This window comes from Galeopterus variegatus, unplaced genomic scaffold (assembly GCF_000696425.1).
Source record: "Galeopterus variegatus unplaced genomic scaffold, G_variegatus-3.0.2 Scaffold938, whole genome shotgun sequence".
NCBI classification, from domain to species: Eukaryota; Metazoa; Chordata; class Mammalia; order Dermoptera; family Cynocephalidae; genus Galeopterus; species Galeopterus variegatus.
The window spans coordinates 44705-54068 of NW_007727049.1; positions in this window are offsets into that span (position 1 = coordinate 44705).

The following is a 9364-nucleotide window of genomic DNA, read 5'->3' on the forward strand; positions in this document are numbered from 1 at the left end:
CCGGGATTGGGCGGCTGGGGCGCGCCGGGCGCGGTGCCAGGCGCGGTGCCAGGCGCTGGGCGGGGGCGGCAAGGAGGGAACGGGGAGCAAGGCAGGAGAAGGACAAGGAGGAGAACGAGCGAGTGGCAGGGGCCCTGTGGGTGCCAGGTGCTTCCTCCTAGGACGCCGCTTCTAATGGAAAGATTCGGGAGGCCGGCTCCTTGTTCCTGTTCTACACAGAAGAGCAGAGAGGAGCTGCCGGCGGCTAGTGAGCAAGTGTAAAGCTGGGGTTCTTGCAGCCGGTCCATCCGTCCCAAGTGCTCAATGTGGTGCCAAAAAGGCCAGAGGAGGGAGCCGCTTTTCCCCAGGGGACATCCCAGAGGACTTCCTGGTGGAGGAAGCACCGCACGAGCCTGCAAGGGCGAGGAGGGCGCCTTCTGAAGGGGCTGAGTGAGGAGGGACGCAAGGTGGAGAAGCCCCATGTTTCATGTGACAGCGCCTCCCCAGGTACAGAGGAAGCCCTTTGTAGACCTGGGCCAGGGCACTGGCTTCTGTGATTTGGGGGCCTGGCCAGAGGGCAAACCCAGGGCACAAGTCCTTCTTTTCCCTCTCCACTGTAGGGTCTGCTGGTCCTACTATGTGTAGATCACTGGGGTTTGGAGAAAGGGACACAGTTTATAATAGCGAATAAGAGCATGGATTGAGGAGTCAGACAGAGCTTACTTGGTTGAAATCTGAGCTCTGCCACTTATTAGCTGTGACTTTGGCACATCAGCCTTAACTTCATCGTCTCTGTGCTCAGCATCCTGGTCTTTAAGCGGTAGTAATTGTCGTCTCTTCCTCCGCAGGAGTCAGACAGAGCTTACTTGGTTGAAATCTGAGCTCTGCCACTTATTAGCTGTGACTTTGGCACATCAGCCTTAACCTCATCGTCTCTGTGCTCAGCATCCTGGTCTTTAAGCGGTAGTAATTGTCGTCTCTTCCTCCGATGTCATGTAAAGGATGACATCAGATGATCCTGTGGAGCCCAGTGCCTGGCACAGATAATGCTCACCATTGTCATGATAACATTATTATGTTATTAATAATAATGAGAGCTCAGACAGCTCTGAGGCCCCAGGGTCAGGAAGACCCCAAAGTGTGAATGTGGGTCCTGGTTTCTAGTCTCAGCTCTGCCACTCACTCTTTGTGTGACTCCAGGCAAATCACTTCCCCTTCTGTGCTACGGTTTCCTCATCTGTAAAATGGGAGAGTTGGTCCATGAGTCTCCTGCTCCTAGACTGTTTCCTTCCCTCCCGGTGGACCCCAATCAAGAAGCCTCCACCCTTCATGCCAGGCAGTCCTTCCTAGGCCTACTCTGGCCCCTCAGGTCTGTAACTGTAAGAAGCACACTAAGTCTGATTCATGCTGTCCTGGGCTCCCATCTCCCGGTGAGAGCCAAGAAGTCTCTGGTTAAATTGTGACCTCCTACCCTCCTACGTCCACATACACCCTGCCCCTGTGGCCCTTTGGGGCTGTCCTGGGAACATCAGCACTGCTGTGGTGTGGGTTATCTGTGCCTACTGCCAGCCCCAGGTGTCCTCTGCACCCATGTCAGGCTCTAGGGAACCATCAGAGAACTGTCCAGTATCAGGTCCCCAGAATTCCTCAGCCCAGACCCCTGCTCTGATTTCCAAGGGAGGAAACTGAGAAATGCCCAGTTCACAGGGAAGTTCACAGCAGAGCTAGCCCAGAGAAAGAGAGCCAGGATACAACCTGGTGCTGTGCTCTTCCCCTGCCCCGCACTGCCCCGTCCATCAGTGGGGAGCCCACCATCCCCTTCCATCCGCACTGGACTACCCCAGAGTGCACCTCATAGCCTGCTGCTCTTCGGGTCCTCCCATCAGTGCTGAGGCACAGGTGGACAGGTGGACAGGTGGCATCATTCCCATTTTACAGATAAAGAAGCAAAGGGTTACATGACTACATGACGTGACCAAGGTCAAGACGCTACTATGTCTGATGCTCTGTTGCCACCTTGAGCTCACTCTTTGACTGCCTTCCTGTGCGACCCCTGGGCGTAGGGTTGGGAGAGGGGCAGCGGGAAGACATACCCACTGCTCATGTGGGAAACGGACAAGAGAAGTAGAACAAAGATATGGTTATGAAGAGAGCTCCAGAAACAAAATTTTTTTAAGAATACAATTGATCGGGGGTTGAGGCAAAATTAGCCACATCTGGACAGGGCCCAGGGCTGAGGCAGCACTTTCACGCCTGGCAGCTCATTTGAAGCTTTTACAGTCCTAGCAGGCAGGCCTTATTGTAGTTATCACACCCATTTCACAGAGGGGAAGGCTGATGATCCATGTCAGTGCTGGGATCGGTGGGGAGGCTGAGGACAAAGCGGGGAGGATTTGAGGAGGGGCTTCCTGTGGTGGGTGTCCTGCCCTGGCTGCAGCCTTCAATTTCTGGGGTAGAACTGACACCTCCTCTGACAGTGGCAGGACAGACCCATGGTGCCTCAAGCATATATTCAGGATATTCCATGTGCCATGCTCTGGGCCCAGTTCCTGCCTTCATGGAAAGTGCTGCCCAGAGGGGCTTCCTGGAGGAAGTGACTTAAGACTTAAGGGGTAAGGAAGCAGGAGAGGGCACGGCAGGAAAAGGGCACTGCCTGAGCAAAGGTTCCTAGGCATGAGGTTTGTGAAAGCAGAAGCAGTTTAGGGCTGCTGAGGGGCACAGCAACATGTGTTGCGGGAGAGGTGGGCAGCAGCCAGATCAGGATTTCCCTGAAGAGTGTGGCTTGATTCTAGGGGCAGTGGGGAGCCTCTGAAGGTGCCTGGGTGGGCGAACACCACACTCGGATTTGAATTTCAGAGAGGACGGGTGAGATGGGTAGCCTCGGTCGGTGTGGGAAGCCAGAGGAGCAAAGGCCCTTGGAAAGTCAGGGCCAACTTCCTGGAGGAGAAGGGCTAAGGCCAGACCCAGAGGACAGAAGAGTTCTGAGATACTGGGGAGTGGCACCAGCAAAGATGAAGAGGTCATGGGAGCAGGACTCAGCCATGTTCCTAGACCTCATCTTTTCAGGGAGCCGTATTTACCCCATGCAGGTAAGAAAGAAAGGAACTGTGAGGCTGCTGAGAGGGGTGAGGGCCTTGCAGGGACATATGTATGTCTATATGTATGTATACACAGCAGGGCGAGAGCCAGCCTTGTGGGTGCAGGTGCTGTGGGGCCTCATGTAGCCTCAGACCAGAGCCTGGTGCCCAAGGAGTAGGGACCCAGCACTCCCAGGCTCAGCCTCCTAGCCCCAACCCGGAGCCCTCTCTCTCAGGGAGACTTTGAGTGGAATCTGTGACTTCCCCCATCCCAAGTCCATCTCTCCAGACTGAAATTTGTGCAAAAGGCAGGGGGAGAGGTCTGGAGGCTCTGGGCTTGACTGGGGACCCTGGCCTTACTGCTTTAGGAGACTATCCAAAGAAAGGCTCCAGTACCCGAAATCATCTAGCCCAGCCAGGCATTAATGCAACAAGCATTTATTGAGCGCCAACTCAACAAGCCTTGTGTGAAGCACTGGACTAGAGAGATACGAAACAAGTAGCCTCCACAGTCAAGTCGGGGAGACAGACGGGTAAGTGGGGCCTCCTCATAGAGGGTGGTCAGCTGCCTGGGAGGTCAGGGAAGCCTCCCAGGAGGAGGTGTCCAGGAAGCATCTTGATGAGAAATGAGGATGTGTTTGACAAAACGGAGACTCAGGGACCAATCACTATTAGGGAAGGAGCTCTTCTCAGAAAAACAGGGCTCAGGGGTCAGAAGTCAAAGGTTACAAGGGCAAAGGTCACTCTACTTTCGGAGCAAGGGAAGAATTGTGAGGGCCCTGGCTTTGCTGGAGGACTCGCAGGTCTCTTCTGTCTGTGCTTTACCCAGGGTTGGGGTGTGAGTAGGCAAGCAAGGGTGCGGCAGTGGTGGGATCCGGGGCTCTCAGCCTCGTGCCTGGCCCACCCGTATTGGGATGGGGTCTAGGCCCAGAGTGGGAGCCCAGGGAGCAGGCAAAGGAAGTTGAGGGGAATCCTGGTAGCGAGCTGGAGGTCAGGACAGGAGGTCAGCATGGAGGAGGGGGGCCACGTCTCGCTGGCCCTCCCCTCCCCCTCCCCCGTGGCACCACAAGGCACGCAGCCGCATATCACCCGTGCCAGCCCTCACCTCCCGGCAACGTCGCCGCATTCGCAGCCACGCCATCTGGCGTGCCCGCCGCTCCCCAGCACAATGCAGCGGGTGGGGGGAGGGGCAGCGGGCAGGTGCCCACCCCGGAGCCAGGAAGAAGCTGCAGGTCCCCCTCCCCCAACGTCCTTTGGACCTGAGGTGGGGCAGCGGGCTGGGGAAGGGGGTGGCAGGTGCTCTTATGCTCCAGGAGGAAGCTTTGAGCATCCCGAACTGCTGGAACAGGCGCCGTCTGGGCCGTGCCAGCCTGCCCCTCCCCTCCCGCCTCCCCCCACAGCACAGCTAATGCCGGAGCACGGGCCCTTTGAGGGTCTCCACATCCCTGCCCTTCCCCTCCAACCTGAGGTAGGGGTGCAAAGAGCAGGCGGCCCCCTCCTGCCCGTGCTCCCGTGCCCACCTGCCCGCCCCTGTAGCCCAGGGGGACACCAGGAGAGGCCTGTGGCTGCGGCCCGGCGGGGGGACGCCTGGGTTTGACCCACCGGCTCCCCATGGCCTGGCGCTGCAGTGGGAAAGCGAGGCGCCTTCCGCGTGCTCGCCCCAGCCGTCCTACCGGCGTGGGGAGCTGGCGGGCGGCCAGCGGTGCTTCCGGGTGTCAGTGCGCTGGAGCAGGTGGGCAAATGTGGACGGGTAAACTTATTTTGGGGGAGCAGGGGTGGGATGAGAGCAGTTTTACAGACATTCTTCCTGTCTCCTGAGCACGATTCCCCTAGACTGCCCAGCAATGACCTGTCCCCTCCCTCTCTGCCTCTCCGCCCCTCCACAGCTCAGCCCCTCGCCCCCGCCCCACCTCCAGGGCCTGAGCCTGTTCAAAATGGCCGCCACCCCTCTGAGGCGGCCATCTTAGGTGCCCCGACTGTGGCCTCGCTTGGGAAAGGTCTACGTCTCCACGGGAACCTCAGGCCCCCAGCTCCCTGCTCCCTCAGGGAGGAGTGGGCAGCAGAAATGGGGGTCTTTCAGGTCTGGCTGAGGTTCCCCTTTTCCTCTTGGAGACATGGAGGGGACCGGGTCCCTCACCAACTCCCTTCCCCCAATGCCAGGGGGAGGAACAGATGGCATCTCTGGGTGTCCTTCTTCAGTCTCCTTCCTTCCATTTCTGGCTCTTGTGTCTCTCCATCTCGGCATCTCTGCATCTCTGCATGTACAGAGAGGAGCGTGTATGTCCCTGCGTGTTCGTGCTTGCCTGCGTGTCTGTGGACACACGTGTTGTGCCTCTTTCAAACCCATGTCTGAGGCAGACCCATCCCACTCCTCCCTCTGTTCCAATTTTCCCCTGCTTTTTATTGTATCTTCTAAAAAAAAAAGTTAAAATGTGTTGAGTGAGAAAAACTTGTTCCATTTTTCTGAAGGAAGAAAAGACAGGGGCGAGAAATAGATCTAGAGGGATGCATTCCCTCTACCCCCAGGTATGCTCCCCCCTACATCAGGCTGCCTTCTCTGGGGGTTGAGGGGGCTTTTCAGGCCCAGAGAGCTGAGGTCATTCCTGACAGGAGTCAAGAAACTCTCCCAAGGGCTCCCCTATCCAGAGCAAGTTTCTGCCTCCTGCCTGGAGGGGCCTGTGAGACCACTGGTGGGCTTAACCCAGCCCTCAGTGCCGCAGGGAGAAGGCAGGGGGTCTCTTCCTCCCCCGAGCAAGCATTCATTCACTTATTCATCCATTCACTCACCCATCAATTCAACAAAAATGCAGTTTCTGTATAGACAAAGCATTTTGAATGTGTGTGTGGCGGGCGTATGTTCAAGTACTGAATATTATTAAGAGTTGGCATGTATGGAAGGCTCACTACACTGCTGGCCCTGTGCTCAGCTCTTTACATGTATTATCCCATTTAGTACCAATGACAGCCCTATGAGGGTACAGCATAATTCTCCCCATTTTACAGACAGGCAAATCGAGACTAAGAGAAGTTACATAACTCACTCAAGGCATTCAGCATTTTTTCAAGTCGATAAGTGGGATTGGCCAGGAATCAGAATCCCAGAGCATGTGCATGTAACCAAAATACCATACAGCCGGCTGACTCAGGAGACAGGCTACTACTCAGGACTGAGGGCCCCACCCGCAGTAAAGGGTCACTAAAGCCATCCAGGCTATGCCAAAACTTGGAGAGGGGCCTGGCCAGCACTTCTGAGACTCTGCCCTACCTGAGGCCCATCCTTTGGCCTTTTTCTCTGCCATGCCCAGAATCCCCCACACTACCTGCCGTAGATGAGATTTGCCTTCCCCAGACCCAGGATCCATGAATGGAGGAAAACTTACCATTGGCTTCTCATCCTTGGAGACCATTGAGGCAGATTGTGGGGTGCACGAGGAGCACTGGGCTGGGAGTCAAGTACCTGGGTTCTAGACCCAGTTCAGCTCTTTGCCTGTGTGTTCTTAGGCAAGTCACTTCCCCTCTATGTGCCTCTGTAAAAAGAGGAATTAGGACTGTGCGTTCTAAGGCTCCTTTCAGATCCTGACAAGTGCCTCTGAGAGCCCCAGACAGCACCAGGTCCCCTTCTCCAAGTCCTCCTTAGCCATGATGTGTGCCTCTGTTTAGAGCCTAATTCAGTCTAGTGGGCATTGAATCAGAATCTTACGAGCCCAAAGCCCCCTCTGGAGGCTCCTAGAGGGAGAGAACTGTATCTACCCAGGTGGAGGGTGAAGTCCTCCTGCTCATCTTTCCACCGGCACAGTGATTGGCACATGGTTGACATTAAAACATGTGTGCTTAAAGTATAACTGACTGGTTAGAGTGTGTTGTTATAACACCAAGGTCAAAGGTTCGGATTACCACACGAATCAGCTGCCAAAAACAAAAAAAGTATAATTGAAGTTGTATGTCCATATGTAGGCCAAAGGGTGGGGAGGGGCAGGAAATGTGGGTCTGAAACACACATGCCTGAATGGGAGTGCAGCAAGGGTCTCTCTACACCTGGCTGTGGTTACTTGCTCACACACGTGTCTATCTGAATAGAGGTGTGTATCTATCTGGTGCACCCCAGGATGAGGAACAGGTACGTGTGTCTAAAGCTACCTCCCTTAACCTGTGTCATCTGCACCTGTATCTGACCCAGTGAGAGGGTTGAAAGGTGAGCTATTAGATAAAACAGCAATTTCCTACTACTTATCTTCCTTATCACGACACCTGTCTGACCTTGGCCACTCTTGGGACTGCTAGGGTTGGCTTCAATATTTTCACTATTTTTGCAGAGGGAGGAGAATGCTTGAGATCCACCCAGGAACTTTAGGCAGTTCCCAGCCCCCTGTTCCTCCCCCAAATAACCAGTCAGATGGTAAGGAGAGAAAGCTACTGGTGGGATTGTCACCTCTCTGGCAGGGGGTGGGGGAAGGGGAGGAGGAGAGTGAGAGGTTCTGGGTTAGAAATACAGACTTAGACCCTCCCTTCCTCCCCCATGTGGGTGGGTGCATAGGCTCATCTCAAGGGTTCCTCTGTACCCCCACCCTAACATACCTATGCCCCAACACCCAAGGAAATACCTCTCATTGGCTGACTCCACAGATATACACCCTTGTACACACACATAGACACACATACACGCCCATGCAGAGGCACAGACATCCAGGCAAGTCTTTCCCTTTCTCTGTCTTTCCCTTGGTTTGAATTTCGTTCAGCCACATATGTTGTGTGTGCGTGAGGGTGGTGGGGGAGGGGCAGACAGGGATGAGGGATGGCATGGTGCCAACATCTACCTATGGGGCTTGGGCCAGGGAGGCCCCCCACACCCCACCCTGGGAGGGGGCCTCAGCTGTCCCTTTGTGGCTGAGGAGACCTCCTGGGGAGTGGGGGCAAGCACAGAGGTCCCTTCTCTACACCCTAGGTTCTGGTCCCTGACCTACCTTGGGGGCCTGCAAGGGAGGAAATGGACAGAGCAGGATCCTGGAGGGACCACAGAAGTGGTGGCCACTACAAACCCCCAATTTCCAGCCTTGCCACTCCATTGTTCCCATGTGGGGGGCTCTGTATCCAAGGGGGCCAACTCCTCCCACCCCCCTCTCAATCCCTGCTTTCCCTGAGTTGGGCGGGGAGGGGAGGGCGGCAGAGATATTTATTTATTTCCTTTATTTATTTAATTTTTTTTTTTTTTTTTTGGAGTAGAGAGTGACAGATGGCGGCGGGTCCCGGGGGAGCCGGCTCTCCCCCAATGCAGACGCATGCCAATCACCGTCTCTCATGTGATAGCTGCTGCCCGTGACGTGCCAAGCCCATATGGCCTGGCATAGAGGCTGGTACCCCGCCTGGTAGAGATGCCACACTCTCTCCGCGGTTCGCATGGCGCTCTGAAGACGCCGGCGCCCGCCGCCTTGAGGAGCCACTGCCCCCGCTCCCTGAAGATGGGGGAACAATGAAATAAGCGAGAAGATCCCTCTTCTCCCCCCTCTCTCTCGCCCCCTCCCCCCTCCCCTCCCCTCTCCCCTTGACTCCTCTCCGAGGTAAGTTGTCCGAAAGGGAGCTGGATCTGACCCGCTGATTGGGAGGGGGAGGCGGCTGTTTCGGCCGACACGAGGGTCCCCAAATGCCCCCTCCCTGGAATGGTGCCCCCCTCATTGGGTGGGCATCGGAGGCGCCCCGGGTTCTCTCTCCCCGAGGGTCTACAGCTCAGAGGGCTGCAGAGGGAGGTGTCTCTGCCTGCGATGGGCTTGGGGAGGGAAAGGCAGGATCATGGGGGCGGGGGGCGAGAGCGAAGAGGCCGAGATGGGGACCTCCCATGGTTGTCCCGAAAAAACCTGCGACCTTTCCCCACCACCACCAAAAAAAGAGAAGCGAACAAACAAATTTGGATTTTTTTCCATCAATCCCAAAATACAACGAGATCTGAAGAGCCGTGTGGGAGGGAGGCAGTGTGAAGGGGGGAAGGGGGTCCCTGACCGTAGGGGCGACGGACGGGGCTGGCTCCTCAGCCTGCTGCTCACGCCCCAGCTCTCCAGTCCTTGCTGCCCGGAGCTGCTCCGGGAGCTGGGGACGCCAGGGCTAGAGGAGACGATCCTCCCGCCTCTGGAACTGGGGCTTCGGGGGTGGGGGCCGGGCCGGGGGCGGCACGCGGCCAAGTTGCAAATTGGATTAGGGATCGTGGGGGCGAGAGCCGCGAGCGGGGTGGGGAGCCGGGCCGAAGGGCCCGGGCCGCGCGAGCCGTGGAGCGGGCAGCTCTCCCTGCCGGCGGCCGCCCAGCCTCTCCACCGCCCTGA